The 19169-nt window shown below is 43.4% G+C and overlaps 1 protein-coding gene across 2 annotated transcripts in view; it reads left to right on the top strand.

Moving 5' to 3' along the window:
* pter (phosphotriesterase related) overlaps positions 1 to 19169 on the top strand; it is a 108595-nt gene that overhangs the window by 5289 nt on the left and 84137 nt on the right. Inside the window, exon 2 of one of the 2 annotated variants that reach the window (XM_028803369.2) lies at positions 11756 to 11807. The exons of the other annotated variant lie outside the window; for it this stretch is intronic. The gene's annotated coding sequence lies outside the window, so the exon portion shown is untranslated. The remainder of the gene's footprint in view (positions 1 to 11755; positions 11808 to 19169) is intronic. 2 annotated transcript variants of the gene reach the window in all.

Below are 19169 nucleotides of genomic sequence, written 5' to 3'. Positions count from 1 at the left end.
GTTCCTGCCTTGTGCCCAGTGCTGCTTGAGTAGGCTCCGCCCTCTTCCAGTAGTGCTTTCCAAAGGATTTTTGTGCTGACCACTCCCCCTCAAACACTTCCAAACTCCTGCTTGGCATCGTTGCATTGTAGGAAAATGAGTGAGGAGTTTCTGTTTCATCCACTCAGGGACAACAAATAAATGTAGGAAATGGTGTATGGATGTGAGAAAAAAAGAATCGATTAATGATATCAGTTACTGTATATACATGCATATAAGTTGGGTCTTGAAACCTGAAAAATCGATCATGAAATCAGACCCCGACTTATATGCCCGTTCAAAAATACAACACATTTTTTTTTTTTTTTTTTTTTTTTTACATCTTTTTGCTTCCTCCAATTTCAGACTCGGACGCATCAAATTTTGTTGCAGCAGCGCAGTTACCAATTTCTTTCGCCACTTCAACGACTTTTAATTTAAAACCAGCATCATATTTCCTTCTGATCGAATGTTCCATTGTAGATAAGGGATGCTCTTACGATAAAGAAGTATGAGGATGTGATATACCAAAAAACACAAAATAGTCCAAACATCGCTTCAGAATTTGGGTATTACCGTGTGGCCACGTAGGCACAATACATAGAAACAAAAAGGACCGTGTGCTCCGTGGTTACTCTCTCAGGTGAGCGTTAGCATATCATAATCTCTTGGACCAATAGATTAGGAATAGTTTTCCGCATTCGACTTATATGACCAACATTATAAAATACCAGATATTTTGTAAAATCAAGCCCTGATTTATATGCGGGGGAAATTAAACGTGAGTATATACAGTAAGTTATCAATTTTGCCTTTGGCATTGCGTCCTGCACACCTAATCTGCTGTCCGCTGCCTGCTTTTGTGTGTGTGTTTAAAATGTTTGAGCAGTTTTGTCTTTTTTATATCCAATCTGTGCCCGGTTTCCCTTTAATGAAGTTACAATGTATGATGAAGTGATCATCAGAGGTGACTGTGTGCAGAGGGTGCAGACCTATAAATACCTGGGAGTGCAGCTGGATGATAAATTGGACTGGACTGCCAATACTGATGCTCTGTGCAAGAAAGGACAGAGCCGACTATACTTCCATAGAAGGCTGGCGTCCTTCAACATCTGCAATAAGATGCTGCAGATGTTCTATTAGACGGTTGTGGTGAGCGCTCTCTTCTATGCGGTGGTGTGCTGGGGAGGCAGCATAAAGAAGAGGGACGCCTCACGCCTGGACAAACTGGTGAGGAAGGCAGGCTCTATTGTTGGCATGGAGCTGGACAGTTTAACATCTGTGGCAGAGCGACGGGCGCTGAGCAGACTCCTGTCAATCATAGAGAATCCACTGCATCCACTGAACAGGATCATCTCCAGACAGAGGAGCAGCTTCAGAGACAGACTGCTGTCACCGTCCTGCTCCACTGACAGACTAAGGAGATCGTTCCTCCTCCACACTATGCGACTGTTCAATTCCACCCAGGGGGTAAACGTTAACATTATTCAAAGTTATTGTCTGTCCATATACCTGCATTGTTATCACTCTTTAATATTGTTATTATCAGTATGCTGCTGCTGGAGTATGTGAATTTCCCCTTGGGATTAATAAAGTATTCTATCTATCTAATCTATCTATCTAATCTATCTAATCTATCTATCTATCTATTGTGCCTGAGAGAATCGCATTTTTGTAAATGGCCGTATTTTCAGGCGTCACGTTTGTTTGAGGCAGCACTTTTTTTAACTGCTACTTTTAAGTGACTTTGCACAAGTTATAAGCATATCATGCTTTGCAGACACACTGCAAGTAACCAAGTAAAAATTATTAATAATAAATACTTATGATGCAAATGTATATCCATGAGCCAGAATATTTAAGCTGCTTTCAAATATATTTGAATATATACCTTTTTATGGTTTTGTACTAATAAAAAAAAAAATAAGAGAAAGTGTTGTCATTCTCTGTGGTGAGATTGAAATGTCTGCAGATCCCCTGAAATGAAAGTCTGCAATGTGCACTTAAATCACGATGTCTGAAGTGTTTGAATTGTAATTTTAAACTGTGGAGCAGAGGGAGGAATCAAGGAAAAATGTCTTTGTCCCAGACATTATGGAGGGCACTGTATGCGTGTGTATGCATATATTTTTATTGTATACTAGCCATCACCCCGCGTAGAAGTGAAACAGGACAGTGAGGAGGGTCCTGCCTGGCTCCCCACTCCCGACATCACGCTTCCCCCTCTCCTCAGCCCGCAGCCTCTCTCTCAGATTAGCGTGACTATATTGCTCCTGCAAGCAAACTCTGATTCTTAGCGCAATGAGAGAATTCGCAAAATCAACCGGAATGTTCAAGCAAATTCTTGAAAAAAAAAAAACTTTGTTAAGTAGTTTTCTCGTTCTCGGATGTAAGATATGCCCCGAGGCTGGCGCGTGAGTGAGGAGGGCTGCACTCCCCTCCCCTTGGCCCACTGTGTGTCTCTCGGATTCACGCAAATAAATCGGTACTGCAAGCGAACTAGCGCGATGAGAGAAGTCGCAAAATCAACCGGAATGTTCAAACAAATTATAGAATAAAAACCAGATCTAAATCTGTTAAGTAGTTCTCTCAAGAAAAGCAGACTGACAGACACAGGCAGACGTTGGATTTTATATATAGAGAGATATAGAATTCCTTCTATCAGTGCTAAAGGCAAAAGGTAACATATTTTGATATATATTTATATATACAGTATATATGTGTACTGTGGCAGAAGGCTGGGGGGTAGACCCAGCCGGGACGCCTGGAAGGACCGGGAGGCTGTTTATTCATTCCCCGGGCCACGAGGGGGCAACCACCCTGGATAAAGAAGGGACCACAGGGGCAGAGCCAGGAGGCTCAAACCCATTGGGGCCTGGGGGTGCCCCAAGCGTCGTGGAGCCTGGGAAACCTGCACTTCCGCCACACCTGGGCAGGTGGAGGAAGAACCTTCCGGGGACACCAGGAGTGCTTCCGGGTGCTCGTGCGGCACTTCCGCCACACCAGAAAGTGCTGCCGGAAGGTCAACAACGAGCACCTGGAGCACGTCCAGGTGAACATAAATGGGACCGCCTTCCTACAGTCTGGGAGATAGAGTCGGGAGTGGGAGCAGGACGAAGCTCCTGTGAAGAGAGGAAAGGCGGCCCATGGACAGTTGAAAGCCCGGGTAAGGGTGTTTGGTGCGGGAAGCACTGTGTGCTGTGCGCGGAACTTTGGAGAAATAAACATGTGCTTTTATAAAGAAGTGGTGTGTGTCTGGTGGTGTTAGTGTGTGTGAGTGTGTACTGTGAGAAGCCACCCGATCAGTCAACAGTTTTAGAACACCTCACTTTTTCCACTTTTTCTTCAAATTTCATCAGTTGAAATGCAATGAATGACCTAAAATAGTTAAAAGGTAAGCAGTAAACTGCCAGAGGTTTAAATTTCAAGTTTGGGTAGTTTTTTTTTTTTTTTTAATTTTATTAATTTTAATCATTCCATATAAATAGATCAGTTTTTACAAAAAAATAGGATTGAAAACAGATCGACCCCCCACCCCTGAGAAAGAGAGCATGGCCAATGGGGTAAACCTTAAAGCTTGTAAACATACCTAAATTGATTAGTTTAACAGAGATGAATGGAGAAGAGAAAAAAATGCAGAGAGAATTGCTTCCTCGGTGCTTTATGAGCTTATTCTAAAATATTATTGATTAGATCCTGCCAGGTTTGGAAAAAGTTCTGTACAGATTCTCTAACTGAGAATTTGATTTTTTCCAGTTTCAAATAATATAAAACATCGGTTTCCCACTGACTTAAAAGAGGAGAGTTAGGATTCTTCCAGTTAAGCAAAATAAGTCTGCGTGCCGAAAGTGTAGTGAATGCAATCAGTTTGTTTGTCCTTCTCCACTTTAAACCCATCTGGAAGAACACCAAACACAGCTGTTAATGGGTTAGGAGGGATTGTGACACGAAAGCTGTTTGAGATGCACTTCAAAATTTTGGTCCAAAATGATGTTAATTTGGTGCAGGCCCGAAGTTTAGTTCGCCATAAGGCAAAGGTGGTAACTAAGTGGCCCAGGGAACAAAACATTGAAATTTGGGGTCCATGGCCAGAAAACTCCCCATTGAGAACTTGTGGTTAATCCTCAAGAGGTGGGCAGACAAACAAAAACCCAACAATTCTGACAAACTCCAAGCATTGATTATACAAGAATGGGCTGCTGCCATCAGTCAGGTTTTGGCCCAGAAGTTAATTGACAGACAGCCTGCCAGAGTGAATTGCAGGGGTCTTGAAAATGAAAGAAGGGCCAACACTGCAAATATTGACTCTTTGCATAAACTTCATGCCATTGTCAATAAAAGCCTTTGAAACTTCTGAACTGCTTGTAATTCTACTTTAGTGTACCATAGAAACATCTGACAAAAAGATCTAAAAACACTGCAGTGGCAAGCTTTGTGAAAACCAGCACTTGGGTAATTCTCCAAACTTTTGGCCACGACTGTATAAGTAACTTTCCTTATTGTTTTGAATAAGTGTTCACTTTACTGGTCGGTATTTTGAAATTTGCTTGCAGAAACAGGGCCTTCACATATATTCATGTATACTGCATATCTATAGTATTTTATCAAGAGGTCAAACGTGAAAAGCCATTCATTAATGGAGACAATGCGACCAGTTCTGACACCCTGCATGTAGTGTGAAGCAAAAAAAAACCTGAAATCCCTTCAGTTGCCCAACCTTGTGCTAGTCAGCTGTGCTGCAGACATCTCTTGGGAAAATCAAAGTCCTTCCGGCCGTGATACCGTAGCCGTTTTTAAAATACACCTCCAATCTTAGTTCCAGTTAAGTGCTTTGCCCTGTCCTTTGGGCTTCAAAATTTTGAAATATTTAAAACACATGTACTTCTGAGAGATTTTTTTTTTCTTTCCTAGAAAGACCAAATATTAGTGTGCAGTTGTCAACTAATATCTTGGTTTACTGTAATCTGGGGGGGAGGTATTGCTTTTATGAAGGTCTGGACCCTTAACAAATCAATATGTGCAGCAGTCATTTCAATAGCCGCAGTGTGCTTTGTGTTACAGACTTCATCTTGTCTTTTTGAGGGATAGTTTGAGATACTGAGGACTGGTTGGGAAGGAAAATTATTTAGCAGGGTTCACAGACTTTCTATTTCTCTTTGATTAAATAGACAATGTATGTCTTGAACCTTCTCCCGTAACATTTGGCATAATATGCAGCAGGGATCTTAGACTAATTTTTCAGGGACACTAATTTCTGCTGGGTTTTGGTCCAACCAAGCTTGTAATTAAAGGCTTATCTTGCAATTTATGTGAAATCATTTCTTAATTTAGTGCTTTCACCAACCCTCTCATCAAAAGGTGCTTTTAACAATTTAAAACAACAGGGTAATAGAACAGTGCATGAAAATTAAAATAGATGATAAATTGTGTGAGAAACTGAGCCAGATTTAATTTAAAACTATAGTAAAGGTCGTCCACCTGAAGCTAAGCACGTTCAGGCCTGGATAGTACTTAGATGGGAGACCGACCAGGTAAAGCTTGGGTTGCTGGAAGAGGTGTTGGTGAGGCCAGCAAGGGGGCACCTATCCTATGGTGTGTGTGTGTGTGTGGATCTCAGTGCCCCAGTGCAGTGACAAGGACTCTGTGCTGGTACAATGATGAGACATACTATCAAGGTCCTGATCCACTCTCTGTGGTCATAAAAGATCTCTGGGCATCCTTGGTAAAGAGTAGGGTGTATTACAATGTCCTGGTTAAACTGCCCACCATGGCCTAGTCATTCTGGCCCCCTAATTGGCCCCTGTTTCTAAGTGGCTGTCTCTCTCACCATTTCACCACCTAACATCTCCTGTATGATGAATGTACTGGTGTAAAAATGGCTGCTGTCGCATCATCCACATTAGTGGTGGTTGAAGTGGCTCCCCACTCACTGAAGTGCTTTGAGTACTGAGAAAAGTGCTATATGAATGTAAAGATTTATTATTATTATTATTCATTTTAGCATTTGTCTCCTTCTGGGCTCTTATGCAAGTGACGGTTTCTATTTGAATTTTGCTGTGTCTTACAACGTGACCAGTTTCAGATACACAGACACGGACACATGGCTCAACGCTCCCATCGTTGGCTTCTGATATGATGAGTTTTGCATACACGTCAGTTCTGTGTGTATTGCTCTGTGTTCTAGAGCACCAAGTGTAGTTAAGGATTCTGTGCCCAAGTGTGTACTCACGGGATACAGAGCAGGATGGTTTGCTGGGGAACATTCCAGAGTTTAGGAAACGTACTTCTAAAATTAAGCAGAAGTTCAAAGCTTGATGAACTTTTCTTTTCATATGAACTCACTAGTATATAAAAATAGACAGTTACAGTTCAGCTAAGTGTGCAAAATTATAGAATAATAAAAATAACAATTGTTCTTTACATTTATATAGAGCTTTTCTCACTACACAAAGTGCTTCAGTGAGTGGGGAGCCACTTCAACCGCCATTAATGAGTGGCATCCACTTGGCAGCCATTTTTGCACCAGTATACTTACCACACATGAGCTATTAGGTGGTAAAGTGATGAGACAGAGACAGTTATTGACAAGGGAAGATTAGGGGGCCAAAGTGACCAGGCCATGGTGGGCAATTTAGCCAGGACATTGTGATACACCCCACTCTTTATAAAGGATGCCCAGGGATCTTTTATGACCACAGTGAGTCAGGACCTCGGTTTTGTGTCCCATCCAAAGGACGGTGCCTTTTCTACAGCATGGTGTCTCTGTCACTGCACTGGGGCATTGGGATTTACACACAGACCACAGAGTAAATGCCCCCTGCTGGCTTCACTAACACCTCTTCCAGCATTTGTTGGGGAACATTCTAGAATTTAGGGTACTTGTAAAATTAAGCAGAAATTCGAAGCTTGATGAACTTTTTTTTTTTTATATAAGTTCACTAGCATATAAAAATAGACAGAGGAGAGGCTTAATTAAATTTACAGTTCAGATACTGTAAGTTTGTGGAATTATAGCATACCATTTATGCTAGAATTACATAAATAAAAAGACAGTTATTAAATAATAATCGTATGGGGAAAAATACAGCCATTAAGTCATTAAATTGTGAACAAATGCATAAATAGTCACCTCATTATTATGAAATACAATTTTCTCATTTTATTGTGGTTCATTAATATATTTATGTTAATTTTTTTATTTACATTTTATTTAGTGAATGTGCGCATGCAATTTATAGCAAACTAAACATAACCATTCATTCATTCATTTTCTAAACCCCCCATATCCTGAGCAGGATCATGAGGAAGCTGGATCCTATCCCAGCAAGAATAGGGCTAAAGACAGGATCAATCCCTGGACACTGCGTAAGTCCATCACAGGGTCAACATACACACACACACACACACACACTAGGCCATACAATATAGTAATACTAATAGTTCTTTACATTTATATAGTGCTTTTCTCACTACTCAAAGTGCTCTCCACATAGGGAGGCCCTGGGAAGCGAACCCACAATCTCCTTACTGCAAAGCAGCAGCAGCACTACCTACCACTGCGCCACCTAGTAATTTAAAAAAAAAAAAAAAAAAAGCCCAACCCATAGTGTCAACCCGACTCCAATACCCCAGATAGTAAAAGTTAACCGTGGGAGAGAGAAGGTTCATCTAAACAAGGGAAAAAAAACTCGGGGAACCTTCCGTCAAAGCCCCCATTTAAGTGAGTCAGAACAGGTTGTACTAGTACAGACAACTTGCCACTTTACCTCTCCAAGACGGATACAAGAATAAAACAAAAAAATATTAAATAGCACTTGACGTTGCATGTACAGTGGAACCTCGGTTCACGACCATAATTCGTTCCAAAACTCTGGTCGTAAACCGAGTTGGTCGTCAACCGAAGCAATTTCTCCCATAGGATTGTATGTAAATACAATTAATCCGTTCCAGACCGTACGAACTGTATGTGAATATGTATATATAATATATATATATATATATATATATATATATATATATATATATATATATATATATATATATATATTAGTTTTTAAGCACAAATATAGTTAATGATACCATAAAATGCACAGCGTAATGGTAAACTAAATGTAAAAACATTGAATAACACTGAGAAAACCTTGAACAACAGAGAACACTAACACTGCAATAGTTCATGCTATAGTGCTAGGAACCGCTTGCTAAAAACACTTTTTTAATGAGTTTTAAGCACAGGGGAAAAATGAACATTTGAAAAATCCGTAATTTAATAAACCACCAAGAAAAGTAACATTGCAACAATGCAGGCTACGAACCGATCACTGTAAATAGAACTGAAAACAAAAACAAGCCTTCTCTACCTTATGCGTCCCTCGCTTGCTCACTCTCTCGCGCCTGTGTGTGTGTGCGTGCGTCTCTCTTTTGCAGCCTGGAGTGCCTGTGTGTGTGTGTCTCTCTAGAGTGCTCCTGTGTGTGTGTGCCCGCGCCTCTCTAGCATGTGCTCCTGTGTGTGTGCCCGTGGCTCTCTCTGTCTCGCGCTGCCTGTGTGTGTGCCTCTGTCTCTCATGCTGCCTCTCTCTCGCTGCCTTTGTGTGTGTGTGTGTGTGTGTGTGTGTGTGTGTGTGTGTGTGTGTGTCTCACGCTCTCTCTTGCTCGCTGCACAGGAAATGCACAGGGAGAGACTGAACATGTACAAACCGAAAGGGAACCTGGCTTGTTCGTATATCGAGTGTGTGGTCATGAACTGAGGCAAAAGTTTGGCGAACTTTTTGGTCGTAAACCGAGTTGTACGTGTACTGAGACGTTCGTGAACCGAGGTTCCACTGTACCTTCACAGTGCCTTTTCTCGGTATCCTCGTGTGTCTAAAACTCTCTTGACGGGTTCTCCCTCTCTCAAGCGCATTACTGTAAAGTCCACTTTATTTGAAGACGTCTGTCTGCTTTTATACCTCACGTCTTTGAAGGTTGACTCTCTGTGTGCTACTTAGACCCTTAATACTCTTTGTGTGTTTCATTCATTGTGAGACTGTTAGATGAGTCCTGAAGTTGACTTCCAAACAAACATTTGTGACAATAAACAGTGTGTGCGTAGGTCTATATATAGTACATCTGTATTTGTGTGTGAGTGTGTATATACAGTATGTGTATACGTTTTATATATAATGTGTGTATATACTTTGTGTGTGACGCTATAGCGTCACCGTGATGCTAATACAGTATAGTACAGATAGATACTGGGGCAAGATTCTCAATACGTTTTAGGTATGAACCGCAATGATCAATATGCCAGCGAGGTTACAACGGGAAAAAAAAAATTACTTTAACAAGGTTTTTGGACTTACCATCAGGTTGTTTGTTTCGTTTTTTTTTTTTTCCCCGGATGTTCTGCCATTTGTTTCGGGTACAATCCTCGCGCGCAACGTTCTACTTTTACCAACCAGTGTTTTAAAGGTGGCGCCGAAACTAAACGTTGTCACGGGTGCCTGGGAAGGTCGAAAGACAGCTAGAGGAGCAGTCCAGGTTGGATTAGTAGGGTACGTGTACCGTAATGTTTCCGTTTGTATCTCAGTAACCTCGAGGTTAGGTATAAATGTTTTTGTTGCTTTGTTGTTTAGTGTTTTATTATGTGTATTTTGTTTTTGGATATTTTGATTTTTACTTAAAGTGTATGATTTCCCTGGAAGGCCCGAAATGGTATGTCCCGATGTTTTGGCAAGCTGACCCTGGGAATGGAGTTGTATTTTTGACCTGGACTGAAACAGAGTCCAGTTTTGTTTTATTTTAAGACTGCTGATACCCTTACATGGACTAGAATTGACTGTATATACAGGCAGTCCCCAGGTTACGTACAAGATAGGGACTGTAGGTTTGTACTTAAGTTGAATTTGTATGTAAGTCGGAACAGGTACATTATTTTAATAAATGCTATTGTTGACCGACTGTAACCAAGTGCTCTGCCAATGAATGAGTTTCACCTCTCTCTGACCTTTTTATTATTTCTACTTTATTTTTAATGGTGATGGTTTTTCTCTACTGTATCACCAGCACTTGCATCAGATTTGTGTTTCAGAGACTTTCTTGAAGGGTGAAGACAAAAGGTTAAGATGAGCTCTTCTGCACAGCACTGTACACGTTATCACAGCAGGAAGGCATCCCTCGTCAGCACGTCTGGTGTACTGACAAGAGACAACTTCCTGCTATGTGCACAACAGTACAAGCAGGCTTGCTATTGAGAATGAATGAGAGTAGCGAGGGGCCGTTCACCACCCACCCACCACACAGTCACCTCCACTACAGTATGCAGCCTGCATCGTCTGTCCACCCACCGAGAACGAACATGGTGCGTCCAATGGCATGTAGTGAATCGCCCACCTCCGCCCCCATTCAACAGGCAGCCACCCAAAGCACACTACAATGCTACCCCCTGCTGCCCGGTTCACCCTCAGTGGCCTCCGTTCAGCCACAACCTGGTCACCGCTTGCAGCTTTACCAGCCGCCCACCAAAAACAATTCGGGGGGAGCCGTGTGTAGTGGGAACACCCTACACCTCTCCATCCAGCCTGCGTCCAGTCAGGAGCAGCTGCGGCGGCATAGTGGGCGGACAGCGAACTGCCCCATTAAGCCTCCGCCCTGCACACGAGCGATAGCTGTGGCCCCAGTGACTATGGACCACGGGTATATATTAGGGTAAGAGCCTCTGTGTTTTACAATTTCTATTTTTCGTCTTTCCTTTTTTTTTCATAATTAGATTTGTTTTGTCACAGGATTATTTATACATTTTTTGTTGCATCCTTTTACATCAGCAACTGTTTTTTTTTTCCCTTCTCTATCGTGGAATAATAAAATGACCTTTTTTTTTTTTTTTTGAACATCTGCCTCTCTCGTGCCTCTCGCCTCAGTCCTGGCTGGTCCCAAACTACTAGCAGTCCATCTGCTTTAGTAGACGGCTTGTGACAGTGTGCATATATATATATATATATATATATATATATATATATATATATATTCATTGCATTCGTAGTCTGTGTCACAATCTGATTGTATGGGTGGTTACCTACCAGGTAACGCTTGTGGTTGGTCAGCAAGTCAGCTAACATCCGCCACGGTGCCCTCATTTCAGTTGCGAGAAGCAGTGCTGTTGGAGGAATAGGAGAGGAAATGTTAAGCAACAGCATCCCCTCTGGACCTGGGGTGGTACTGCATAGAGTACCATGGAGGAGCCCTGAGAATGTTCCACAGACGCCCATGTGTGACAGCATGTTTTCTATTAATAGTTTATTTCAGTAAGCTTCAATGGGTCAAATTATCTGCAACTCAAATTACTTCAATGAAGTATTTAGTCCCCAGACCCAACGCATGGACTTTAAACGTACTCCACCAGCAGGTGATGATAACTGTGGTGTTGCAGTATTTAGTATTCACTATGTGTTTGCTGTAAGTAATGTAGATAATACTAACAAGTCATTTAAAATTGTAACTTCGTGAAGTCAATGAAAAGTATTGTATTTAAATGATATTAAGAAAAGAATAAATATTTTGACTGTCACTTGAATCCTATGTCCCCATGACTCTGTAGCTAGGATATAGCGGGTTGGATCATGGATGGATGGATGGATTGAATCCTATGTAAGATCAAAATTTCTGCAAGACTTCATATAGAGTACATGCTGTGTTATGCAGTTCACTCCAAACGTAATGAATTTTACATTTTCTTTCTTTCCATGTTGTTTCATTTTAGTGAATCTCTCCCTGTTTCATTTTTTTCTGATTGCCGTGCTGGGTTAAAAAAGGTAAGCTGTATACTTTTATTTACACACTACTCTTATAATGTTTAGCTTATCTAAAATTCAATTGAAATTTGACATTGACTGCAGATTACAAACTTCTGGTGCAGCACAGTGATTTTTGTAAAAGGAGGACATAAAATGTTTTGATTAGAATGGGCAAACCTACTTTATTACGTATCCCTCTCCGCAGTTTAGACTAAGAAAACTTGGTTAGACTCTTGCAGGAGGCTGCAGCCTAACCCAGCAGCACTGGCCAGGTGGGGATGAGACTATTTTACTTTTATAGTATTATAAGTATGGGAGAGTTAAAATAAATCACTGTAACACCATGATGAAGGTATGTCCACAATGTAATATGTACATTGTAGTTTTTCCCTTTTAAATGTATAAAATACTAGCTGTCCCCCGTGGCTTCACCCGCGTAGTAGTGAAGCAGGACTGTGAGGAGGGCCTGGCCCAGCTCTCTTCTCCTGACATCACTCTTCCCCCTCCCCTCAGCCCACAGCCTCTGTCTTGGATTAGCGCAAATATATCGCTCCTGCTGGTGAACTCTGATCCTTAGCACAATGAGAGAAGTCGCAAAATCAACCGGAATGCTCAAGCAAATTGTAGAAAAAAAAAAAAAGGACTAAATCCGTTAAGTAGTTCTCTGGTTCGCTAACTAAACGGAGATAAGGTTACGCCCCGAGGCAGATGCGTGAGTGAGAACAAGGGCCCCTCCCCTCAGCCAACTGCATCGCTCTTGTATTTACGCTAATAAATCGGCACTGCAAGCGAACTATGATACTTAGCGCAATGAGAAATTCTCAAAATCAACGAAATGTTCAAGCAAATTCTAGAAAAAAACCCAATCTAAATCCGTTAAGTAGTTGTCTCATGAAAAGTGGACAGATGTCTAGGCGAACCCCCTAGTATATATACATATTAGATAGATAGATATATATGTGTAGGAAATTCCATTTATTTACATTTAACTGCTTGCTGTGTTTTGTCACTTTTGTCTAGGTGTGTCAGAAGTAGATTTTCTGACTCTGGGGTATCTGCTAATTTTCCTAGCTGTTGGTCATCAATTTTAGTCGTTTGATTTAGACCAAAATGTAAATAACAGATATATAGATTAAAAGTAGTGACAGACCCTGCATTGAATCCCAAGGGCCACATCTTTTGACCTCAACTAAATTAGAGAGAAAAAATTACAAAACTGAAAAAAATCTGTGTGTGTGTATGTCTAACTAACAGATTTTCATATCTGAATTTCCCCTTGGAAAAAAAAAATCTATCTATCTATCTATCTATCTATCTATCTATCTATCTATCTATCTATCTATCTATCTATCTATCTATCTATCTATCTATCTATCTATATCCTAACTACAGGGTCACGGGGGTGTGCTGGAGCCAATCCCAGCCAACACAGGGCGCAAGGCAGGAAACAAACCCCGGGCAGGGCGCCAGTCCACCACAGGGCTCACCCACACACCAAGCACACACCAGGGACAATTTAGGATCACCAATGCACCTAACCTGCATGTCTTTGGACTGTGGGAGGAAATCCACGCAGACACGGGGAGAACATGCAAACTCCACGCAGGGGGACCCGGGAAGCGAACCTGGGTCTCCTAACTGTGAGGCAGCACCGTGCGCCACCGTGCCACCCCTTTCTGTCATATAGTAGAATATAGAAGTAGATGTTGTAAGTACCAGAGAGGACATCATCCCAGGGTTTTAAGAGAATTCCTTACCTGGCTGGGAGGACATAATAAAAGGACCACAAGTGTCCTGTGGCATTGTAGACAAATAATAGAAGGGCAGGAGGAGTTGGGTTTTTATGGGCAGTCCATCCCCTGGCACGAGAGGTGACAATGTTTCTCTGGCTAGCTCACTACAAGGACCCATGCAGGGTTTCCTGGGAGTTGGAATTTGGAGAGCTGGACCTGTTGGGGTCCTCGGGCACCACCAAGAGGTGCTGTGGGAAAAAAAGTACTTTCGACTGGCCTGGAAGTGCTTCTGCAGAGTGTAACATCTTTGCCCCGGAAGCACTGCCAGGTGCAAGATAAAAGGGAGATGTCTCCATGCATCGGTGAGCCAGAGTTGAGTGGGAGTTAAATGACACTCAAAAGAGGAGGAGGATGGAAGGCAGGTGGAAGCTATTTGTGCCCTACTTGATGAGTGTTTGGAAGATTAAAGCCTGAAAAAGGTACTGTCGTTAATAAGCTACTATTTAACCGAAATTGGAAATGTCTGTTGTCGAGTCGTGTCTGGTGTCGGGGCATTACGCTCCCTGGTGGTCTCAATATTTACATTTCCAGGATACTGTATATGTATTGTATATGTATATCTTGCATCAGGTTAGTTATAATTTAACTATATTTGTCAATTAGTGCATTGCAAGTCTGATTGGAAGTATGCTTTATAGAAAATGTGAATTTCATTATTGTACTTTATAAAAGATTTTTTTGTGATCAAATTTTGATTGAGTTGTTTTGCAAATAACAGAGATAAACATTTCCGCAGTTCTGGCATTCGGTATATAAAAAAAGAAAGAGACCCCCAAACCAAACAGCTCTCTGACCAGTTAATACATGCAAAAAGATTATTTTTATTGCTGTTATTATTGTTATTATTATTACAAATGAAATAGTAACAAATCTGAAAAGAATTAATTTGGTTAAATTTTTAGAAAATGTAATAACTTTTCTTTAATGAAATTCATGCGAGTAAAGAAGCCACACGATGTCAGAGAACAACTTCAGTAGACTAGAGCTGTTGTTCTTAGGACAATGGTGGTGACTATTTTAATATTTAAAAAGCCTATAATGTTCATGATGGAAGACTTTCCTTTAAAGAAGCAGTTTTCTGATACAATATTTAATGACCATTTAATGTGCTTGCTTTTGATAACTGGTTAAGCATGCATGTTCAAGCATCTGCACAGAACTGTGGAAATCTTTTTAATGGACCAAAAATGTGAACACTTGGTAAGGAGCTTTATAGTTTTGTCAACTGCTGGATATGAATTTCACTGAAACTAAATGAATTGAAACAAAAGAAAACTAAAAAGAAACTATCTTGGCGCACACATCCACACTTGACTGTCACTTCTGAATTTGCAGTAATTTTTCTGCTTTAAAAAAGTTACGGGACACTTTGAGAGTTGTTAAATTTAAAGGTGCTTGTCATAATAGCCAGGTCAGGTCATGTTAGGGAGCATGAACTGGTACAGCGCATTGCCGCACTCACCACACCACAAAACTCCCTGGTCCAGTCCCACCCTTCAGATATGACCGTCTATCTGCTGCAGCCAGGTGTTACATGGGCGCCCCCTTGGCCTGGTCCAGCCACTTGGGTCCTCAAAAATGAGGGTCCTGTGAGCTGGATCACCCTTGGGGAACTGCCCCACATGGCCGTAGTGCTGTGACTGATGCCCCCACACAATGCAGGTAAGGTGCCTCATTCGGGCCTTCATGAGCAACACAAAGTGAAACCAGCGGCACCCAAGGGCTCCCTGAAGAGACACACATGAAGGAGTCCCAGTCACTGGACAGCATCCATGTCTCACAACCAGAAAGCACCAGGACTCTAAAGACTTGGACCTCAGTCCTTTAGCATAAAAGCAATTTATTTTAAAACACTACCCTCAGTTTGAGTTGTTTGCTCTTCTGAGTCTCTTGGGTTAACTGTGTCTGACAATATATGAACTTCAAATAATGATCTGTATGAGTAATAAGATGACAGACCGTAATAATTAGAAACAGTGCTAAAAAATATAAAAAAAGAGGCTCGAAAACAGCTGAAATTGCCTTGCACTGGTTAAAGGTATTATTTTACTTTATTTGTGGCTCCTGGGAGTTACGCCTGGAGGAAAACCATGAAAATGACAAGAATAAATACATTTAAAAAAGACAAAAGTTTATTTTCAAGTTATGGGTAATGAGAAAGGAAATAAAACAAAAAAACTGCCAGTGGTTAAATATTGAAAAAGAAAGAAAAGTCTTAAAGGGCTCAGAAAATTAAAAATGAAAGAAACAAAAGAGCCTCAAGAGAAGCAACAATAATAAAAAAAAAAAAAGCAAAAGGCTAAAGGAAGCCGTAAAGCGGCTAAACTGTGAGCCGTGTGATGACTCATCCGTGCCGCACTTTGTTACAACTGTGAAAGTGAAAAGGAGGACAAAATTGACTCCACTTTGGGAGGTGTGAAGCTGTTAGCTGTCGTTCCAGGGATTAAAATGCTACTGTAGCTCAAACGAAATTTGGTGTCAATTAGTCCACCGTGTAAGACAACAAAACCTCACCCTGCTGCTCATGTTTGACATCTGACGATGACCGTTTACAGACGGGTAAGGACACATCCTCCAGGGCCTACTCCTGATGTTTTGTAACACTGCAGTTTTTAGGAACTGGGGGTGATATGGTGGCAGTTTTCCTATGCTGGAAATGAACACCAATTCTAAGACATGATCTCATTAACTCCATTTATAGTTTAGTTTTCATAATTTTTATTCTAGGTACAGGTATATCTTATGATAAAGAACTAGCCATGCAGCAAACCTACACTTCAGAATAGGTCATCCACCTGAAACTAATCCTGTTCAGGCCCATCCATCTAGGAAAAGCTGCTGGAAGAGGTGTAGGTGAGGCCAGCTTTGCTTACCCTGTGGCCTGAATGTGGATTCCAATGCCCCAGTACGGTGACAGGGACACTGTGCAGTAAAAATGGTGGCATCCTTGAGATTGAGGTCCTAACTCAATGATCATAAAAGATCCCCGGGCATCCTTCGTAAAGGGTAGGGTGTATCCCGATGTCCTGGCCTGGTCATTCTGGCTTCCTAATCATCCCTTGTCTCTTATTGGCTTTCTCTCTCATGACTTCACCACCTAATCGCTCATGTGTGGTGAGCATACTGGAGCAAAAATGGCCACCATCACATTATCTAGGTGGTTGAAGTGGCTCCACACTCATTATGTAAAAGCGTTTTGAGTAGTAAGAAAAACACTACTTGAATGTAAAGAATTCTTCTTTTTAATATTACTATTGTTGTTATTATCCATCCATCCATCCATTGTCTCCCGCTTATCCGAGGTCGGGTCGCGGGGGCAGCAGCTTGAGCAGAGATGCCCAGACTTCCCTCTCCCCGGCCACTTCTTCTAGCTCTTCCGGGAGAATCCCAAGGCGTTCCCAGGCCAGTCGAGAGACATAGTACCTCCAGCGTGTCCTGGGTCTTCCCCGGGGCCTCCTCCCGGTTGGACGTGCCCGGAACACCTCACCAGGGAGGCGTCCAGGAGGCATCCTAATCAGATGCCCGAGCCACCTCATCTGACTCCTCTCGATGCGGAGGAGCAGCGGCTCTACTCTGAGCCCCTCCCGGATGACTGAGCTTCTCACCCTATCTTTAAGGGAAAGCCCAGACACCCTGCGGAGGAAACTCATTTCAGCCGCTTGTATTCGCGATCTCGTTCTTCCGGTCACTACCCATAGTTCATGACCATAGGTGAGGGTAGGAACATAGATCGACTGGTAAATTGAGAGCTTCGCCTTGCGGCTCAGCTCCTTTTTCACCACGACAGACCGATGCAGCGCCCGCATTACTGCGGATGCCGCACCGATCCGCCTGTCGATCTCACGCTCCATTCTTCCCTCACTCGTGAACAAGATCCCGAGATACTTGAACTCCTCCACTTGAAGCAGGATCTCGCTACCAACCCTGAGAGGGCACTCCACCCTTTTCCGGCTGAGGACCATGGTCTCGGATTTGGAGGTGCTGATTCTCATTCCAGCCGCTTCACACTCGGCTGCGAACCGATCCAGAGAGAGCTGAAGATCACGGCCTGATGAAGCAAACAGGACAACATCATCTGCAAAAAGCAGTGACCCAATCCTGAGCCCACCAAACCGGACCCCCTCAACGCCCTGGCTGCGCCTAGAAATTCTGTCCATAAAAGTTATGAACAGAATCGGTGACAAAGGGCAGCCCTGGCGGAGTCCAACTCTCACTGGAAACGTGTTCGACTTACTGCCGGCAATGCGGACCAAGCTCTGGCACCGATCGTACAGGGACCGAACAGCCCTTATCAGGGGGGCCGGTACCCCATACTCTCGGAGTACCCCCCACAGGATTCCCCGAGGGACACGGTCGAATGCCTTTTCCAAGTCCACAAAACACATGTAGACTGGTTGGGCAAACTCCCATGCACCCTCCAGGACCCTGCTAAGGGTATAGAGCTGGTCCACTGTTCCGCGACCAGGACGAAAACCACACTGTTCCTCCTGAATCCGAGGTTCGACTATCCGACGGACCCTCCTCTCCAGGACCCCTGAATAAACTTTTCCAGGGAGGCTGAGGAGTGTGATCCCTCTGTAGTTGGAACACACCCTCCGGTCCCCCTTCTTAAAGAGGGGGACCACCACCCCAGTCTGCCAATCCAGAGGCACTGTCCCTGATGTCCATGCGATGTTGCAGAGGCGTGTCAACCAAGACAGTCCTACAACATCCAGAGCCTTGAGGAACTCCGGGCGTATCTCATCCACCCCCGGGGCCCTGCCACCAAGGAGTTTTTTGACCACCTCGGTGACCTCAGTCCCAGAGATGGGGGAGCCCACCTCTGAGTCCCCAGGCTCTGCTTCCTCATTGGAAGGCATGTTAATGGGATTGAGGAGGTCTTCGAAGTACTCCCCCCACCGACCCACAACGTCCCGAGTCGAGGTCAGCAGCGCACCATCCCCACCATATACAGTGTTGACACTGCACTGCTTCCCCTTCCTGAGACGCCAGATGGTGGACCAGAATCTCCTCGAAGCCGTCCGAAAGTCGTTCTCCATGGCCTCCCCAAACTCCTCCCACGCCCGAGTTTTTGCCTCAGCAACCACCAAAACCGCATTCCGCTTGGCCTGCCGGTACCTATCAGCTGCCTCCAGGGTCCCACAGGACAAAAGGGTCCTGTAGGACTCCTTCTTCAGCTTGACGGCATCCTTCACCACCGGTGTCCACCAACGGGTTCGGGGATTGCCGCCACGACAGGCACCGACCACCTTACGGCCACAGCTCCGGTCAGCCGCCTCAACAATAGAGGCACGGAACATGGCCCATTCGGACTCGATGTCCCCCACCTTCCTCGGGACATGGTCGAAGTTCTGCCGGAGGTGGGAGTTGAAGCTACTTCTGACAGGGGGCTCTGCCAGACGTTCCCAGCAGACCCTCACAACACGTTTGGGCCTACCACGCCTGACCGGCATCCTCCCCCACCATCGAAGCCAACTCAGCACCAGGTGGTGATCAGTTGACAGCTCCGCCCCTCTCTTCACCCGAGTGTCCAAGACATGTGGCCGCAAGTCCGACGACACGACCACAGAGTCGATCATCGAACTCA

This window comes from Erpetoichthys calabaricus, chromosome 6 (genome assembly GCF_900747795.2).
Source record: "Erpetoichthys calabaricus chromosome 6, fErpCal1.3, whole genome shotgun sequence".
Classification (NCBI taxonomy): domain Eukaryota; kingdom Metazoa; phylum Chordata; class Cladistia; order Polypteriformes; family Polypteridae; genus Erpetoichthys; species Erpetoichthys calabaricus.
The sequence above is the reverse complement of the archived record's forward strand: the minus strand, read 5'-3'. Positions and strand labels throughout refer to the sequence as shown.